This window comes from Synchiropus splendidus, chromosome 1 (assembly GCF_027744825.2).
Source record: "Synchiropus splendidus isolate RoL2022-P1 chromosome 1, RoL_Sspl_1.0, whole genome shotgun sequence".
In the NCBI taxonomy this organism is placed as follows: Eukaryota; Metazoa; Chordata; class Actinopteri; order Syngnathiformes; family Callionymidae; genus Synchiropus; species Synchiropus splendidus.
Window position 1 is genome coordinate 22,970,624 of NC_071334.1, and position 21,084 is coordinate 22,991,707.

The window sequence follows — 21,084 nt, forward strand, 5'->3', positions numbered from 1 at the left end:
TAATCACGTTGTGATCTTGGACTGCCGTGGCTCGATCCTAGTAAATGCTACTGAGAGGATCTGCAGGGTCGCCATAACTACACTTCATACTTCTAAACCCTGCCACTGGGAGGGAGGCCATCCATTGAGAGTGTGGGCGCGGAGAGAAGAGGTCCAGCTGTGTTTTACGAGGTTTATGAAAGAGTTGAAATACTGTGCATTAGAACTGTAATTGAAGCACACCGATATTACAGAGTAGGCCTCGATCACACCACCCTGAGAGACAGGGATCAGCAATGCATTATGAGCTGCAAAACACGTTTTTATTTTTCCTTAACACGGATCTGGAAGAACATACAGTGCATTGTCAGATTGGTGGCGCCTGGTTAAATGCAATGATGCATCAAAAATATTTAGTCCACCCTGAATGAAGCTGGTGGCTAAATGCGGCAGCACACCTAGTTTTACCAAATACATGAGCATAAGTGTGGAAATATACAGCATGAAAGACATGAGGGATGGCATGATGACTGAGCTTCAGCAAGCTGGGGAGCTACGACCCCTCTAAACTGCAACCCCTACTGAATGGTAGTCTTTTTCAAATAACTCAAATGCAGTCATAGAATGGGCGATAACCTTTTTGTACCAGCAAACTGCCACAGTAGGAGCCTACTGGTCCATATGAATGGGTGGTAAGGACTCTGTAAACCATCCATTCAATGGGATGTTGGCATCAGAATGGCACGCACAACGTTTATATTGAGTCGGAGCACGGTTGACGATTGAAACAAATGACTGAGCAGTGAGTTTTACGATGCCATCGAGGCGGATATCACATTAAATAAAGCTCTTATTGGCTGATAAAGGAGTTCCAGTTAGAGACAGCTCTATGAATAAGAATTTTGTTTATCTCTACCTTCATTTTTGTCCCTTTCTATCATTTGTCTTGGCAGTACTATGGTAAGGACAGCATGACAGCAGAACAAATCCCCAAACTTCTGCAGCTGTGAGTCAGTTGGAACCCGACGGGGGTTAAAATACATTGATTTTAGAAAAAATAATGGCCCACTCATTGAGTGGAAGAAGAGAGAGAAGCTGCAGTGGCACACACACAGAGAGCAACACACACAAGCAAGTTGATCAAAGTCTGAAATCCAAATAAATCAAACTATAAGTAGATGAGAAAAAAGAGTCGATCACTTGGTCACTGTACTTAAAGCACGCTCTTATAGAGCTGGACTATTCAAATCCCTACGTAGGAAGCTGGACAAGACTGAAACAAGCCTGAAGCTGAGCCTTTTATAAATGAGTTCTTTCAACAAAAACATCCAGCCTAGATGTTTGAAATGTTCATCGTCTTTGTTGCAGAGGAAATACAGTCACTTGAGTACATGGTCAAACAAATGAAAGGAAAAGATGCTCAATTCTCAGATGAGGTCACGAACATTCCGCTCTGGATGGAACACCGACCAAAGACGGTTTACTTTAAAATTGGACCACTCCATCTGTGTGTCCTCCCTCCAGTGAAACTGTAGGAAAGTCTTTGATCACTCGTGACACGAGATATGAACGTATCTTGAGGGTTCATGATGAGATTTTGTTGCAAACAGCACCATCCCACTAACTTGGTGAATCTGTTTGTTCTTCAACACCTTCCTGCACAACTGGCGAATTGGTCAGCAACAACATCTGAAGCGTAGGCAATATAACCGAGGGGCCACTCTATGTACATGCCATAGAAAGAATGGCTGCAGACTGATGGGTTTTCAAGCTTCATCCACATCCTTCTAAGGTCTATGGATGTGGTTTCATAGCTCACTAAATGCAAAGTTTGACTGACGGAAAAGCTCTACATTCATAAATGATTCGAGCCCCAGCACCAGCTGTCATCCAAGACAGCCCTTCTTCCCTCTCTTTTGTGTCTTGGCAAGGGCGGGCGTCTTTATTTGTGTCCCGGCTGCAATGATACTGTCATCAGGACCTTTTTGGATCAATACACTTGGCTCTAATAGGCCTTTCATTAGCAAATCATCAATAACCTTGTTGCAGAGGACATCCAATCACTGCTCAGATCTGTGTGGAATAACATTTCACGAGGCTGAGAAAGGGTTTGAAAATAGAGATTATGGAAGGCGTGTGATCCTACCTCTGGCCCGGAGACGCCTCCCATTTGGACATATGCGACTGACATAAAGAAAGTGTCAGAACTTCTGTTTAATGGCAAACCTCCCCATCACAAGAAGAGAACATCCAACATCAACTTCAGAGACTTACTGTATGTTGATTTGGTCTCTGCCCACACATTTTCAGCGCCAACACTGTTCAATAGGGATGCTGCACCATTCAGAAGCTCCACTCTCTGCCACCACCTTAAGGGACCTTCGGAGATATATAGAATTGGAGGCGGATATCATTCTGAATTGAATGTACTGTATCTTAGCTTTGGCCTGTCCTCAGTGTTCCTCAGGATGTCCAGACATCCTTGTGCCTTCGTCATCAAAGAGGCTGTCGACCACACAAGCCCGCCAAGATTGATATTGCTCTAGAATTTAAGGCCACTTTCCAGCTTCTATAGCCTGACACGGAGACAGAATCCTATTGGTGAGCAGTTTGTTTTGTCAGCAGGTTCACTGCCTCACCGTTCCTATGTGAGACACCTTTCTGTACTCCATGATGAAGTCAAATGTGAGAGGAAGAAAAACTCAAACCTTGGGTGACACAGAAAATAGAATACAATGGATCTAAAAATTATAACAGGAGTGTTGCAGGTAGATAGATTGTAAGGCTCTTGAATCAAGGACATTATAAACACCACTGGTGTCAGCTCAGTATTCAATTGCAACATGTAAAATGCTCTACAGAAATTCATACAACATACAACAGTTCATATATCTGCAAAGCAAGTGGTCTCTTTAGGAGACACACACACACACACACACACACACACATATATATATATGTATAGTATAGTATTATACGTAATTAAGAACCTTTATTAATAATATCATAATTTATATGATGGGAATTGCATGTCGTAGTTTATCTCAATCAATATTTTGCATGTTGAACATTTGCAAACCCTATGGTCTTTTTCAGTCGATCTCAAGAAGTTTGATGTTTTAATTGCGACCACATTTTATCAGATGCATCATTCTATTATTCAACAGATACCGTCAGAGTGTGAAAGAGGAAAGTGCAGACTTTAACTTTTTTTTTTTATTCTGCATTTGTGACTTTTTCTCTCAAGAGAGTCTGATGCTTTTCAATATCTAGTGAATGCAATATAAACCCGAAAAATGTAAATGTTTGTTTTCTTCGTGGGCTGATTTGTGTTTCATGCTTTTTACAGCATATTGGAGGGAATGAGAAACTAGTTTATTGAACATGTCAAAAATAAATATTTGAAAAATAAAATAAAATGAAACATTTGTTGATAGTGTGAATAAAATGCACTCCAGTGAAAGTGATGAATCACACCAGAGTTGCATACAGAGAGCAAAGTAATTTTTAATTTAAGTAATACAGCTAACATTACGAGAGCTAACATGAGTGTCAATAATGCTGGACCCAGTGCCATTTACCAGAAGGACCATGGTGGGACTCAACACGTGTCTACGAAGATTCAACAGTACTAAGCAATCGTTTAGAGTTTGGCTAGTGCACATGCCTCTCACTGAGATTGTGACACCAAGGTATCACAACAGGCTCCGTCAATCAGAGAAATGCTTTTGGCAGTTTTTTTTTTTTTTTTTTTTAAACAAGCTCTGGCAATGTCACATCAAACCTTTTCAGTCTCTCAAATATCTTTTGTTGTCCCCTGAGGTTCCATTTTATTTACCATCTTAAAGCCTCATCTTGGACCAGTGAATGTGTGGTCTCCTCCCCCTGTGTGGAGGACACTCAACTCTGCTCATCTCCCCCTTAAAATGACCTGACCCTCTACAAGTTGCTCTGAAAACACACAGTCCAGGATCCACAGGATATCTCGCAATCTCTCCAACTATAAGTCTGGCACATCCTTTCTATCTAATCCAAAATTCTCTTCATCGAAGGACAATTTTAAGAACGCAGCTCGCTGAGTCATCGCAACAGTTTGAATTCTTTACTCTGACATCTGTCAGTCAGAGGAGTTGTTGTGGGGTCCGTCAGCATCAACTCACCTCTATAAAACATTGCACGCTTTACATCCACTCCGCTCGCGGCTCAGCTGTTTCAAGTCCAATTAAGCAAATAAAGGTCATCACCACCATGTTGTGACATGTCACTCATAATGTCTGTACATGTTTGACATAACATTTTTAGCTCGGCCTAGCATGGAGTCCATGAAGTACTTTGTTGATGGCAGGGATGTCATTTAAAGATGTCAAATATGGAGGATTTCAACGTCAGACTCTGCTGGTGCGTGAATCTCCTTTTCTCACGTAACCAGTCTTTGTGTGCCTCTTCACTTGTGTGGTAATGTGACCCGTTTTATTTCTATGAACCTTTGGTGTTTACATCTCAAACCTTTGAAGAGACATATTCACCAAAGGAGCAGGAAAATAACAATAAAATAAAGAATGCTCTGCCACAAGAACTCAAATGTATATATCAACCTGACATTTTCCAGCCACGTTTGGTCTCTTGGCACATTCTACTAATTCTCATTGGCTTGTTGTGTTTCAGTCATAGCAGGAACACAGCACTTGCAGTCGGTCATTCATTTTCTAACGTGGAGATCACAGGCCGACAAACGTCATACAGAAAGGCGAGACGCAAACCTGCAACCTTCTCGGTGTGAGGCAGTAGCACCAACCTGCCTAGTAACTGACTTTGGCATCTTGGCACCATGTTTTCTCTTGACAGCTTGCATCTCCTGGATAGCCAAACATTTCACCTGCTCATGAATGCAGCCACCATCCGGGTCAAATACATTTAGGCTCAATGTATGCAAAATCTTCTTCTGCCAGGTCTTGTGACACTGCTCCACTCACTCCATCTCCCACATGCTTCTGAACAAGATACTTTACTGAGACTGAAATACCAAAATGATATTTTGTCACGTGTGTTTTGCGTATAGAATAATAATTAGGGATGCTCCGATCAGGATTTTTGCTGCCAATCAAATCACCGACACCGATCGGCCAGAGTGCGGATCACCAATACTGATCATGGATTCCGATCACATGGATTGACAATGAATTTATAATCAAAATGATGAGACCTTCTGTGTAGGTGAAGTGAAAAAATGAACCATTAACCCATTTTAATTCAGGCAGATTTTCATATACCTCCTCAAGGAGGGGTGGAATAGAAAAACCTTGTAGAATGCAGCAACTATTCTGTCAAAAGGACGACTGAAAAACATTTAATTCCAGGTGAGACATCGCAGTTTGGTGAATCTCTAGAGGCTTTGCTCTGTCCGTGGAATATTTACATATTGACCACTTGTCGTGGGACAACGAAACAGAGAGCACTGCATTGATGAAAGTTTCCACTCCGGATGGTTTCAAAAGTCTCAGATTCAGGTGACTGACGAACGCTGCACCTGACTCCAAAACAGCGAAAGACCTAGAAAGACTGGTCATCTAGCTTGGTGAAACTTTTTCCGTCAAATTGCATAGCTCAGCGAATGTCACGCTCAGACCGGTGCTAACCGTGCTAACCATTAGCAAACAGCCTGCTGCTGAGGAACCAGCTCTCTCACTTTCATGAGCCCGGAAAACACTCTGTGTTACTTAGAGTGCTGGTGCTTTATTTCATTTCAACGTGCTTCCCTGTGCAGCATTTATGATGTCTTTAAATGATAGGGTGAAATAAGGTCCACAGCAGACATGCTGTTGCCGAGTGAGCAGCGAGTAGGGAGGAGCAAACTCATCACAACCAGCAGGGTTTCCTCAGTGCGCTGGCTGTCACACGTGATCAGTTGTTGGGATCAGCAATGACAGGTAGTGATCGGCCGATCATGATCGTGACCGATCGATCGGAGCATCCCTAATAATAATCCAGTAGTTCTACATGAATCATGACTTAAGCAATGACACCATCCGACGCTTTTGACCACCTTAAATGGTATGACTATGCACTGGTGTCTGTGGAGTCAGTCTGTGATCCCATAAATCACGTTTGCTAACCAAGAAAGTTGGACATAGAGATGTGAATTGAGTCTCTCACGTCTGTCTCTGTCATACACCTTCATCATCAGTTCTCATTTATATGAAACTGGAAATCCCACCATTACATCAGGGTCTGGTGGCAGCTACATGCGCGCTCCTTCTGGATGACACTCGACTAATTCCCCCAAGTGCACCAACACACGCCTGAATACACACATGCACATTCAGCCAGATCGATGACATGTAGGTGGTCGACACAGCAGCCCTCACCTGTCTGTCTGACCGCCACCTGCATTATTAATGACACAGCGGCAGCTTCAGACCACATTCAGGCAATTTCCTGCTTCGCCCTGTCAGGCGACATGCTTTCCACAAGCCATAAATGCCGTTTTCATAATCCTAATGTCACATGAGCTGGCCTGTCATTTCAATATGTGATCCAATTCGTCATTTCCCAAGGAGACAAGCGTGGGCTGCAGATGAGAGGACGCTGCAGGAAAGAGGGTCTTGTTTAAAGACACATCCACTGTTTGGTTCAGAGTCTGCTCCTCGTGACACTCGGTGATGCGGTTGATGTGTGCCACTGTTTGGTGAAGACAGGAGCGGATTGAAAGTAGAAATAAACAGAACACTCTGCAGGATTCATGGAAATAGCTCGAACAGAAAACCTTCTGAATTGCTTCAGACGATTATCCAACACGTGTTGTGCACGTGTGGTTGGGAAAAAGTTTCTGATTCTGTCATTGACCTTCACAGTGTAGCTCAAGTTCTTTTTTATAAACAAGCCTTTTAGCGAAAGCGATGGATTCTTTTTGAGATTTTCAACTATCAAGCTCATCATATATACAGTATTGATTCTGTCCACTCACTTGTATAGCTCAGTCAATTACACCAGCCAGCAAAACAGGAGAAGCATTTTGAAAGAACATTGCTAGATAGGAGATGGAGTTGTTGTTCTTTTTTTTTTTTTGACACTCCATACACTGCATGTTTGACAACATATATTGTGCTATGAGGTACCACTGACATGCACATCAGCCCGACACTGAAACACATAAGCAGCTCAACCTCAGAGCACCGGGAGTATCGCAATTACCAGCTGCAGAAAGTTAATGACAGGTTTCTTCTCAATATTTGGCGAGGTCATTTGTCGAGGGGGGTGTTTTTGCTTTCTCCCATTAAGTGACTTAATGATTAGATTGGCTGTGAGTGGTAATCTTCTCTGCCTGGAGGGGTAAACACTTGAAAAAATACTTTGAGGATGAAATATTTTGCACATTTATGAGTTATCGTTCCAGGATCACTTCATGAGACTGAAAGAACAAGGCCAGCTTCAGCCAAGGATTCCATTAAAATGCAGGACAAGACTTCACAACAATGACTTTTGGCATTTCAGAGAACTCTGTAGGTTCATTCATGGGCAGGAATCGTCACCATCTGGGGAGTGAAGGATTCGAAAGATTGTTGAAGGGCTATTGGCTCACTGGAGGCAGCTGTGGATGGTTGGTTTGCAAACAAGTTGAAATGTGTCTAAAAATGTAGTTCTGACTTGAAGGTAGCATTCAGAATAAATAGGTGGGCGTTCAGTGAAGTGTTAGAAAGTCCACTTGGTAATTCACTGGCTCAGTGTTAAGTTGAACTTGAATTTCATTCACTTGTTTTTCTCTATTGGTGAGTTTAGATTTTTCAGATATTTTAGATATTTACGCATCACAGCTCTTCTTACTATGTTTGAATGCATCATCTCCGTGTAGAAGTTGCCAATGTGTCTTCATGGTGATGCATTTCTGGTAGAGAATCCACAGCCAAACAGAGGGTGCCAGCAGTTTCAGGGAAGACCGCGGTGCTCAAGATGCTGTCAACCCGCTGTGTTATCTAACTGAATAGTCGTTCTCATGACAAACATGGAATGAAGATATGAAGGCATTTTTTTGTTTTTTTTAAGCAGCAGGAGCACCTGAAGGAGCGTGTTTCTACGTCTTTGTTTCCTCCATTTTGTTGGTGTTGGATGCTAGACAGTGAGTTTGGTGACAATGAGGACAAAAGAAATATTGTTTAATAGTGTTTGGTTTGGACTAGTGGTGTCTTCGTTGGGAGCGTTGCTAATGCTAATTTTGTTAATATCGGTTAAAGGTGTGCTTCTGGTACGGACTAATTCACACAGTCCTTTGCAACCATTTGTTTGTTGTATACAATTTATTGTGTTAAATATATTGTTTTTGCAGGCCGCGTCAATAAATCAAGCCAAACCCAAGACAACCGCATCTGTGTTATTTTTGTCCAACTTAACCAATTAAAATATCTGGAGACCACCACAACTCTCCACTTTAGACGTAAAAGCCCAAGGAGGTCTTGTGGACAGGAAGGCCCATTGTTGATTTTTAGTGGTGAAGATTCATGTCTGTCCTCAGTGTCGTGTTTCCCCAAACTATTGACTTTTTTCTATTACACAAGTCTAAAACACAAAGACCTGTAGAATGGACTGAAAAAAGAAATAACCCGTGATTTACAATCTACCTTGGAATCATGCCAACATGACACAATATTAGGAATAACCGATTGTGTACCGACTGCTGGGGTCTAATATCAATTTAATCTTAAAAAAAATGAAAATTGACAGCCGTCATGATCTTTCATGAGACGACTGAATGATGGGAAACCAAAAGTAAATATTCATCGCCAGTGACTCTTCAAGTCACCAACAAACTGCAACAACAACTCAAGTTGACACAGTCATTTCCATTTCTTTGCTTTGGAGTCTTCCTCTCCACGTCCTGTCTTCCTCCTTCCTATACAAACAGAGAAACACACACACACACACACATCCAGACAGCCAGTGTTGTCAGTCTCTGGTGAATCAAAACCAATATCAGCTCCCTCCAAATTAATTACCAGCTCTGGCCCTGGCCTGCCTTTGTAATAAGTCTCTCAGGGAGCAAAAGTGATGTACTGTGTCCTCCCTTCCCTCCTCATGGGTTGACAGCTATTTCCCCCTTCAGCTGTTGGTCTTTCAACCCCTAATACACCCCCTCCCTTCCATCACCCCATGCTGTGTGGAAGAGGATGAACCTGTGAAACAATCAGTCGTGGAATTGGCTTTGTGTCAGGGAGAATTAAGCTGCTCTCTATAATGGGGCCAGCACGAGAGCGATCGCCCCACAAGTGCCATGGAGTGGCGCATTTTAGATGCACAATGACTGGTTTCATATTAGTGAGGGAGGACATTGTCCTGGGGATGTGAATATGATGGATCTGCGCTGGATGAATCAGGGGCCAAACCTCGATCCTAGGTGAATATCTTCAGGGCCCATTCATGTAACATCGCTGGAAATATTTCACATGCTGGAGCAGCAAGTATGGAGAGACAAGTAAAGTACAAGAAAACATGTTGGCAGAAAATGGCAAAAATGAACATTCATTATAGATGCAAGCAAATGTATAAGACATTTGTCTTATAAATGAAGATGAACAAACAGGCAGACTAGTTGTGGAATTTTATAGTCAAGCTAGGGTATTATATTTTGGAAAGTCATTCCCATTATTTATTTCCTATTGAGCTTGACAATGCAACCACAATCAGACAACTCTTCAAACAACATAAAATGTAATTTTTCCTACCAAAGGATATAATGAAGGGTAATGCCATTTAAAACCAGATAAAGACGCTGATAATGTATGAAAAAAGCTGCTGTAAAGCAGTGTTGCTTTTGGTATCCATTTGAGTTTTAGTCTTAGGTCTTGTCTTCAGGACGAAAATAGTTATTAGTTTTAAGATGTATCCCAATTCTCCCACCTACCCTTTCCCCTTCGTCTTAGACCTTCCCCTCAAAACCTCTGTCAAGGCCTATGGGTGAAAATATTCCACGAAGAAATGGGACACCCATTGACAACTGTTGCTGCTGACATTGCAACATTAACACATAAATGAAACTGTCAAAACAAAGTGTAAACAGGAGCACAGAAAAAATGTAAAAAAAAAAACGCTATAACTATAATAATAATATCAACAACAACAATAATAATATTGATAATAATATTACATCTTCTTCACTATCTTTTCAAACAACTGTTTGCAAGTCTTTGCATCTTTGTCTTTTTTTTTCGATTCATCTATGAGGAAATCCAAAACAGGACTTTATTTTTGTCTTTTTCATTCTGGGGAAGAAGCTGCGAGGTTGTTCAAGTTCCGGCTTATAATGCACAGCCCTCACAAAGGCAGGTTCAAGTACCTAAATAGCAGAAACACTAGAACATTATGATATAATATTTGTATTAATGCAGGCTTTATAATAATGTGGTTGACATTCACTGTTGTTTTCACTGAGTCGGCATGTTATGGCAAGGACGCACGTTAAGATGGTCATCGTCATGTTATCGTCATGAAAAAAAGGGTTGTTAAAGATGTATTTTCGTCATCATGAATGAAAACAACACTGCTAGACCTGCCCAGACCAATCCTCTCCAAGTCCTCCTTCACTGTCCTCCACAGTCCTCCATCAATGCTAAGCATACCAACCAGTTAACTTACAAAATTCATTTCCCTCCTCTCATTTTTACAACTTAGCAAGCGCTGGAAGATATGCTATTGAGCAAGAGAATTAAATTTGTCAGAAATACTATAATGGAAATATATAATGGAAGAAATACTAACTGTTAAATATTAAATTCAAAATGGTTGGATTGTGTACAACCCTGGTTTTACGAGTGAAAACGAAAGTTCGCACTGTCATTTGCTGACGTCAGCATCCACTGAAAAAAAAGCGATAGCCCCTTCCGACCAACCAAGCCTTGAGCTTGGCCTTGACAGGCTGTGATTGGTCAGAACTGACACGTGCAGCTCCGCCTCCGGTATAAATACCATCACTGCCATTCATACGTCCTTTTTTGGATATATAATTCAGCCCCTGGACTAGTATGAGCTCTCGTTCTCACTCGTAAAACCAGGGTTGCAGCACAACCTCACTGTTTTACATAATTTTGAAATCCAGTTCCTACTGCCATTAGATGCTTAACCCCGTCTTCTGGCTACAACAAACACAGAATGCGCTACACCAGAGTCAGTTACATCCAAATGCTAAAACTTGACAAATCGGACCTCTTGTTTGGAGGTCATGCAGGAAGAGCAAAATAGTACTTATCTTGCAACTAAATGGATCAGTCTCCTCAAAACTCCTCAAAAACCTTCCACTTGTGGGCATGAAGTGTCCTTGTCGGGCTCTGGCGTTTTGTATTACCACCACAACTTCACGAGGGAACCCTTGGGACACAATGGTAGTGACCATGGTGTTCCTGAAGGCAGGAATTTCAGGTCTGCAAATCATGACTGAGTGGGCCAGTTCGGAGCCACCAAAATCACATGAGCGGTTTCCTCTCTCACCTTGTCCAACACCTGTTGTAACCGGGGAATAGGTGGGAACGCATACATCGGACCTTCCCGCCAAAGATGAGGTAGCGCATTCTGAACGATGGGTTATTGTTCTGAATGGAGAACCATAGCTGACAATGAGCTGTGTTTCGTGAAGCGAACAAGTGCTCTGTTGCCCGACCAAATTTGTTCCACCACTTGAGGATGGAGATGCCAGTCTACATCTTAAGGTATCCTCCTTGAAAGTCGGCTGCAAAGTTCCAACTGCCCTGAGCGTGATGTGACACTGAACACAACTGACCTCCAGCTTCATAACATTGATGTGGCAACTTTCGTACTCTCTCTTTCTGCCTTGGACTGACCTCCCAACCATACAGACAGGCGTCCGTGCGTCTTTATTACTGTACGGAGTGTAACCCGGCCCATCTGTGCTCCTGCTCCGAGATTGAATGGCTTGAGCCAAAAACACAGAGTCTCGAGGCATAGTGCTGATATTGTCAGAGCCCTGGAGAGCTCCCTTTTTGGTTTGACATGCTGATTTATAAACAAGCGTTGCATAGATCTCATTTTTAGCAGACCTAGTGGAACCACGCTACCATCAACCCAAGTAGAATCATTACCTGACGTGCCTTGACTGTGCGCTTCTGAAAAAGCGGTCATAATCTTCGTTTTTCTCTCCTGAGTAAGGCGAGCTCTCGTCAATACAGAGTTCAGCTCGAGCCCCAAATACAGTGTGTTTTGGGAAGGAGTTAACATGTTTTTCTCTCAGTCCACCAGAAACCCCAGTTAGCGAAGGTGACTGATTACAACATTTGCTTGAGCCACAGCTAGCTCTCTTGAGTCTGCAATTAGAAGCAGGTCGTCCAGATATAACATGACTCTGATGCCCTGAGCATGGAGAGGAGCAATTGGTGTCTCTACAATTACTGAAAAAATCTTTGGCGCGAGGGAGAGACCGAATGGGAGAACACATAACTCGTAGCTTTTCCCCTGCACACAACCCCTAGGTATTTTTTGTGCCTCTCCACGATCTGTGGAAGTAAGCATCCTTTAGGTCCACTGAAGTGAACCAATTCCCTCCCCGTACGTACCTGAACAGTCAACGGTGAGTTAACATGTGGAGAGGAAGCTTTTTCATCTTTGGATTGATTGCTCTCAGGTCCGAAATCGGACAGAGAGAGCAACTGCCTTCTTGGGAACAAGAAAATACCTGGAGTAGAACCAGCTGTTCACCTCTTCGCCTCTTGGCAAATGGTGCCCTTCTGCAACAAAGAAGTGGCCTCTTTTATCAGGGTTGGCTGAGCCACAAGGGGGACTGTCATCTGAATGACACCAGCGAACCCTGGAGGTGACTGGTTGACATGAAACGCATAACCCTTTTTCAGGGTTTTCAGTAACCACGGGTAGAGGGTGCACATGCTCCTCCAGTGGTCGCGACACGAAGACAGGCGGGGTTCACTCTTGTGCTGGACCATGACAACACTGGCCAGACACAATTTGTGACCAATGTTGCCCTGGCCTCCTCAGAGGCTTCAGGCTCATATAATCGTTTTTGGGCCCAGCGGTCACAAGTGTGACTAGCCAGGTGTGTGTGTGTCCCGCTCCACTTGGAGGTTTTGGTTCATGTGTGAATAAGGGGGAAACACATACAGTGCTTGTACGTGGTGTACTAGACGTGCAGCTTTCGCTGGCACGTAACTGAGTACAACTGCCTTTATTTTCCGAGTTACAGTAGGTCGAGGTGACTGTCCTGATCGACGGTGTGTCCCCCTGAAAGAGCTCAGAACCTGGGCTGTTTCCGTCCCCTCACAGCTGAAGATGTACGCTGACCAACCCCTCATAGCGCCACCAGGCTGGTGCTGTTGCCCATCCTGGACTTCGGGAGTCACGTCTTGGCTCCGAGACGTGCCATGGTTTCATCCATGGGAGGAAGAGTCCCTGCAACGATGGGCGGAGTCCTGGCGGGGTTCTTGTGTCTGAGAGCGGGCACTGCAAGGTATGAGGTTGTGGAGAGCCACAGACTCCTTCTGCTGTCTCTCAAACTTATGAGTGATGGAGTCCACCATAGGTCCGAACAACCCTGAGGTCCTGACCGGCGCCTCGAGGAGTCTGTTATTCTCCTTCTCTGACATCTTTCGCCATATTGAGGCAGACATCTGTCGCCTTGTGAAGCTCCACGTGGGTCTTCGGAGTGGCGTTACCCTCCAACTCGGAGGAGGAAAGCCTGGTATGCTTGCAGTAGGCATATATTATTTAACAATGCTGACAATTGACCTGCCGCCTTGTATGAACGTGAGCCCACAGGCCTTCGAGGGGAGCCTCGGTTGCGCCACGACTGACTCCACCAGAGGGGGCATGGCCAGATAGCCCAACTGTGACTCGTTGAGCAGAGTTGACCAGGCACTGTGTGCCTGGATGGGATGGGTCTTCTGCAGAGCCCCCCAGGAAGATTTTACCTCCCTAAAGGTGACTTCGGGGCGGACATGGACTCTGTGAAATAAGCCCCAGCTAACACAAAGGCCGCTGAGGGCTCAGGGTCCAGCTATGAGAGTCCCAATTTTTCAAAGGTGCATTGAATTAAGCTGACAAATTCCTGGTGGAGAGAAGCTTTGGCGGGAGCGATGCTACTCGCCGACTCCTCCTCGTCTGAGCACCACTGCGAGTGGTGAAAAGCCTGCAGTTCCGCCAGCTGATGGTCGTCCTCAGCTTCGTACTGCATAAGCTGTGCCGGACATGAGACGATGTCGGCTGAAGGACACGCCTAACCTAACCCTAACCGCGTCCCCACTTGTAGGCTTAGAAGCAGTACAAGTGAGACAGTGAGTCAGAAGAGAATAAAGCCGCCCGGTGACGAATCACCGGCATCACAAACCAGAGCAGTCGGTACCAAAAAACGGATCCGACAGTGTCGGTGTCCTCGGCTGAGACAGTGAGAATCCCTCTTCGTTTTGTGGCCACCGCAATCCACTCATTGCTTGAAGTCGTCCATTGTTCGAACCAAAGTGGTCGGGCTGCTAATTCAGTGGTGAGCTGAATCAGCAAGAAGACGTATGACAGGCAGTGATGGTATTTATACCGGAGGCGGAGCCGCACGTGTCAGCTCTGGCCAATCACAGCCTGTCAAGGCCAAGCTCAAGGCTTGGTTGGGTGGAAGGGGCTATCGCTTTATTCAGTGGATGCTGTCTGACGTAGCTAGGAATGTACCCGCAACCTCTCAGTCCCAGGCCGACCCTTCTATCATGTAAGCTACAACCAATGGTTATTGTTAGTGATGGGAACATGAGGCTTCATGAAACGCGTCATCAGCGCATCACATTGTTGGACGAACAATGTCAAACAACAATGAGAGTGGGAAAGAGAACTGTTTTGGCTAACCTTCATTCCTCTCCTTTCTAAGTTAGAGATTGTTCTAAGAAACACAATAGTCGTTCATTCATTCTACAATTTAACAACAGACAGCCGACAAAACATTGACAAAAAGTAGTCTTAAATCAATTGAAACTAGACATAAGACATTGGTCCTCTTTGTTGTAAAAAAGCTAGTTGCACAATGTTTTGCACGTGCATCTAAACCCATTCACCAGAAGACACAAGACATTCATTTATTTTGCTTATAATACTTACATTTACTCCTTCAAAGCACATTATAACAGAACCATGCTGCAGCATACTTAGAAACCAACATGTACTCCGGTTATAAGGAACTGAGGGGCTGACCTTCATAGAATGTTTTCATGAACAGAACAAGTTAGATGTAGTTGCTGGGCCGGAGCATGGATATGGTTAACTTACTGAGGACGCATGTATGATCTGAGACAGGAACAAGTGCTGTAGACACACCTGTTTAACTGAGAGATGGTGTCGTAGTTTGCAGTATTGAAGTTTGGAAAGATGCAAATGGAGGATCAGCCAGCATAACTGACACACCTGATCCAACACAGCTGTCAGTGGATTAATAACTAGCTATAACTTCATGGTTCACTTATAGGGCTTGAAAGGCAATGTTGTTTTGGAATGCACTGTGGGCTACGGTGACGGTCAACAGATGGCCAAGTTGGTGCACGTTAACCGTTAAATGCAGCGCTTTGATAGAGGAAAATATCAATGCAACAAATGAATAAAAGAAAAAAGACGGGGGAAATAATTGCAATTGACAACACAGCGTGCTCGTACCATGATCAATACTTAACAAACAGACTTTAACAAACAGAGCACGCAGCAGGTGATGGTGTTGTAAACTTCTGCTTTCTGTTGAGAAACTGAAAAGCTTGTGCAGAAGAAGGTCGTAAGCGAGGAATGATAGCAGAACATTGGTGAGGCCCATCCTCGGAGCATTGTGAGGTGACCTTTGGGCTTTGAGATCTTGGAGTCAGCACTGAAAATAAATGTAAATGTAAATTGTGCGTTTCCTGAACCAAATGTGGAGTTACCAATGATTACAACTGGAACAGTCATCGCTGAGACCAGACTGTAGCATCATAGCTAAAGACGATTCCAGTCCTATTTGAATAAGTCGCCATTATTTTTCAGATTGACCCGTATTCAATAGTGTAAATAATTGTTTTAATGGATCCGAGCATGTGTCCTGAAAAGAAATGTTGATTTCTTTCCAAGAAAGCTGAGCCCCAAATATGACACAGCATCATTAACTGTCCAGAGGATTGGTTGTGAATTATGAACAGTTAACATTATGAACTCTTATTGTGACTCCTACCGTGCAATAATGGGGTTTTCATTAAATGTACAACCTTTGGCAGGCTTCAGCGCACTTGCATAAATCCTGGATGAACGTAACCATGACAAGAAGCTTATTAGCTCATTAGAAGTCTCACAATAAATTCAACAATTGGCTTTTTTAGAGGAAATTAAAAACGCATGAAGAGTTGTTTCCTCATTAGTGAGTTGATGTGCACTCGCTTGGGACACCAGAGATTGACATCACACCCGTCACAATCCATCTCATCCTTAAGTAACAGTCATTTTGTCAAAACATCAAACTGCTTGTCTTTTCTTTGGAGTTTTCTGTTATTGATTATGCTCTTCATTTGCAATCTCCAGAGGAAGCTGGGAAATTGCAAGTTTGTAAATGAACAATGTACTTGTGACTCAACAGGAAAATATGTTCTTTATTTTCAACACGGCCCATAAATAGAAGCAAATGCTTGTTTTGTTTTACCTGATGTTTAATACTATCCTCCTCATTTTCTCTGTCTGATGTGGAGCAAATATGTGATTCCCAGTTCTCATCTGACACAAGCTTCTTGTAAGTTGTTTTTACAGTTTTCATGTTACACTTGCATGAGCGTGATTCAGACTTCACGCTGAAATCTATTTTATTTTTGTATTTTATCAATCTCCTGCATCTGGTGGAAAATTTTCACACATGAAAGTAGATCGGACCTTGCACTTGCTTTCAAGATTTTTCCAGATCTCACAACTGACCTGGAACAAGTTCTTACAACACCCTGCTGAGAAGAGGCTGCTCGGTGCCAGGAAGAAGACAGCTGTGTCCCGTCAACGTGAGGCGCTACATGATGGCTCTTCAAAGAGACTCAGATGGGGGACAACAGCCAGGACACTGATCTGCGCTGCTAATGAGCTATCATTTGTTGGGTTAGGCAGCAGCTGGACTAATAGAGGTCACAGCACCCCCTGAGAATAATTCCTCTCTCCACCTCTCTTCTCCCCGAACACCATCATCGCACCCCCAGCTATCAATGTGTGGCTTTCCTCAACTAATCCAACGTGTACTGAAATTCTCTTTCATACGAATTTGCTTTCTGACTGGACGAGCAACTTATTTGATCATTGAATTATTTTTAATTTCATTTTTTAATCTTTTTATAATGGGAAATTCATCGCCTGGAGCAGAAATGGGCGATGGCGTTCTATGCCTGGTCGGGGAGTGACAGCGTATTTTTTGGGAGGTCAGTAAAGAACATCACACTGGGCTCGCGCCATCAAAGCAGAATCTCCGCAGGCGTTCCTGTCAACATAAACAACGAGGGAGAACACATGCAAAAAGTATCCTCTTGTTTGGACAGAAGAGAAAGTGGGATAGTTTGCTGCAAGAGATTGATAACTTTCAAATGTGCAAATACATGACCTTAAGAGTGCAGCAAAAAGCTCTTGCTCAGTGTAACCAATGGTGAAAGTGGTGCAGATTCCACCATATAGATGTCCGGTGTACAGTACAGCAAGGTACCTGAGTTTTCATACTGTGTTCTGGTTTGCTGCCTTGTTTTATGCTTCCAGAAATCAAAAGCATTGTTCTCTCTCTTTATTCAATAAAACGTCATTGTGTCAAATATAAAAGTTGTATGTAAACCTCAGATGAATGAAAATGAACATTGTCTAGCCAGATCACCAGAGGTGGAGGATGAAAAAACATATACCTTGTTGCCACCTCTCGCGTATCACTTATAACTTGAGCTTTAGAATGAATGTCTAGTTTACATGAATGAGCTCTGTGACACCAGCAAGTGTCTGGCGGCTTCAATCGTTTCTGTCCCCGTATAAACAAAGCCTCAGTGTTGGCACTGTGGGTGGGTGTGTGTGCGTGTATGTTTGCCTGTGTGAACTTACATAGCTATACTTGTGGGGAACAATTTGTGGAAACGCACCTCATTGTGGGGTCCCCACAAATTTAACCCTCAATTTGAGGATTAAAACTTCAAAACAACTGGGTCATTATAATTCGGTTTAGGCCCTGGTTAAGGTTAGCCATTTGTTTTGGATGGTTAGGTTGAGGGTGAGAGGCCCCACAAAGATGTTGTGACAACCTTGTCTGTGTGTGTGTGATTGTATGAGCGATGGTTTTATGTCCGCTGGGAAGGACTGCTGACCTGCTAAGGTCACCAGTCTCTCCTAAACAGCTGGGATTTTTTCCAACCAAGTTACAACCAGAAGTCATATTTTTCAGTACGTCCCTTATTGAAAAAACATTATGTCAACATTGTAGTATTAACTATTGCTTCTAGTCCACCCACATCTCAGGTGATTCCTTACCCAATGAGTCAGACATACCTCAACGTAAAACCAGGGCAAACAAATAAACAAAAAAGAAAAAATAAATATAATATCAATGAAGACTAAAATGGGCTCTTTGCTTTTGACTTAGGTCGTTGAAGCCGGGACTCTTGCGGCCGTGCGGAGCCAGCCATTGCTCACAGTAATCCACATGTAGCAGCAGCAAGGAATTCCAATACTCCATAAATTCCAGGTTTATCTCCTAACAGTGACTAGTAAATGGTAAGCAACGCTATCAATCTCCCAGCTTCCTGCTGTGTGATTCATAGTAATGCGTTTCCATTTAAAACTCCCCTGAGGATGAGGAGAAAGGAGAGGAAAGGAGAACAGCGAGTCTCCATGCATCAAATTCCCCACAACAATCAATACAGCCGCTTAAACAGCCTCACACCCCGACCCACTGGCATGATATGAGTGTGAAGGAAAATGTATCAAAGACCATGGAGACCGTGTATAGGGGGAATGAGAATCATCAAAAATATGCCATCACAATGAAAACTGTTAACAGATAATGCTGCGTGTACAGTGCTGCCTCATGACTGAAAGAGGATTCAAACACATAAATTACACTCTGTGTGGACTATTATAGGGAGTTGGATGGAAAGGCACTTAGAGTATTTTGAAATAGTACAGGAGCAGGATGGCAGTGTTGCCTCAAACCCATTTTCCATGGAATATTTTTATTATTCTCTCACACACACACGACAAAAACCAACAACCAGTATCAATAAGGAACACTTTTTAAGTGTGGGTTGTGCAAGTTTACAAGTTTACAAGTGAGTGATGAAAGATTACTGAAGGTTTTTCCAAATCAGTATTTGCCAGTAGCCACAGTAGAATGTTTAAATCAGATGAAGTTGTCTGAGCTAAAACAGGATCACAATGTCCAACTGGTTGGACAAAAATCATCAAACTAATTCAGCCCAAGCTTTCACAGGTAGATCCAGTTTCATGGCTTAAAAGGGTTGCATAGTGAAAAACATGTCTACAGTCAAATAAAAGACCTTGATGATAACCTACGTGCAGTACAGGTGGATATTACATATTGACTGCAGGGGGTGTGGAAAAACATAATTGTTCACAAACACTGTTAAACGCAGCTGGTTATTTTCAGAAAATGACATTTCACCCTCGCCGTTTTCAATAATGCTGTGCACACGTATCCATTTACGGAAAACAGTGTGCTCACACCAAGCGGTCTCTTTCCTGGACATTGCAACTGTAAGTGGCAGTGTAAAGAGAAGGCAGCAACAGCAATGCATTACTTCTTTCTCGCCTGCAAAAAGATTGTGTCGTGTAACTCTAAGAAAGCATCTGTATTTGAGTACTTGCACCAACATAAATTCTGCTGCTACTCCACCAACATAAATTCTGCTATGGATTTCTTCTGCTGAAGGAATACATGGTCAAACTTTTGATGTGTAAGTTCTGTCACACACTGTGACGTCAACTGTCTGCGTTCCATCAGTTCATATGCAAACATATGCAACTGGAGATTGCATATGTTTGCCCACCGCGGCCCTTTGAGGACTGATTTGACAAACAAAAGGTGAGTCTAAACAGGCCTGATATGTCGTGTTTCTAAAAAAACACACACATACACAAACAGACATCATGGAACAATTAGTTATGTTGATGTTTACTCACATTTAAAAGTTGATTTTTCCACGTCTTTTCAAAGAGATCACAGTTATATAGTATGATGGAACAGAAAACGCATTTTTGCCTTTGTCTCTTAGGATTGGATTTTGAAAAATGTATGTATGCAGTGTACTTCTACTATAAGAGAGAGTTTTTTTTTTTTCATTGTTTCTGTTTTTCAGATGAGGCGACGCTGCCAATTCAGTTAATAGTATGATTAAGTTCACATCTGACAGATCACTGTGTCATGGTAGGAAACAACACAGTGTCAACTCCTCTCGAACAAGTCAAGATGATCTGTTTCATATCACACCCCAGTCTGAACACCTTTTTTTCGACAGAAAGACAAAATCACGAGCATGAAATAATCATCAATTGCGTAGAGAAAAAATGATTTGCATATAAATGTTTTATTGGGCAAAGTCCTACCACAGCTTTGAGCAATGAAAAAAAAAAAAAACGTGTGCTTAAAATGACCTGCTCCAGAAAAAACGAAATGTTATTTCATCTTATTTTGGTCAACTAGCAACAGCTGCAGCAGGTCCCCCCCTCCACCTTAGCATGTCTAGATCATCCATCCTCTCCACTCTCACTTGCTGTAAACATTTCTATGCAAATCCCACTGTGCTGGGCTGCAATAGTGGTGAGTCAGCCGTGGTCTGCAGCCCCCGCCCTCGACTGCCTGCATGTCCTCAGTAGCTGCATAAGAAACAGTAACACACCTTATCAATCAGCCCGCTGCTCAGTGGAGCTTGTGAAGAGTTCATCAATCAGATGCTACGGTGTCGCGGCAGAATCTGGATGAAAGACAAACTGATGAGCATCATCTCTGCGGGTAATCGCCGCCTTCTAAAACAGATAATTGATTTGTGGTATGCTCTTCATGCTGTTGATGAACAGATTCACTGCTCCATAATATCTGCCTGGGAGCGCTGTGACATATTGAGGGAGCCGTCATTTTACACTGAAAAATCT

The 21,084-nt window shown here is 43.1% G+C and overlaps 1 protein-coding gene across 1 annotated transcript in view; it reads right to left on the minus strand.

The window, feature by feature from the left end:
* LOC128751491 (inactive N-acetylated-alpha-linked acidic dipeptidase-like protein 2) overlaps window positions 1–21,084 on the minus strand; it is a 273,010-nt gene that overhangs the window by 237,547 nt on the left and 14,379 nt on the right. The window lies entirely within an intron of this gene.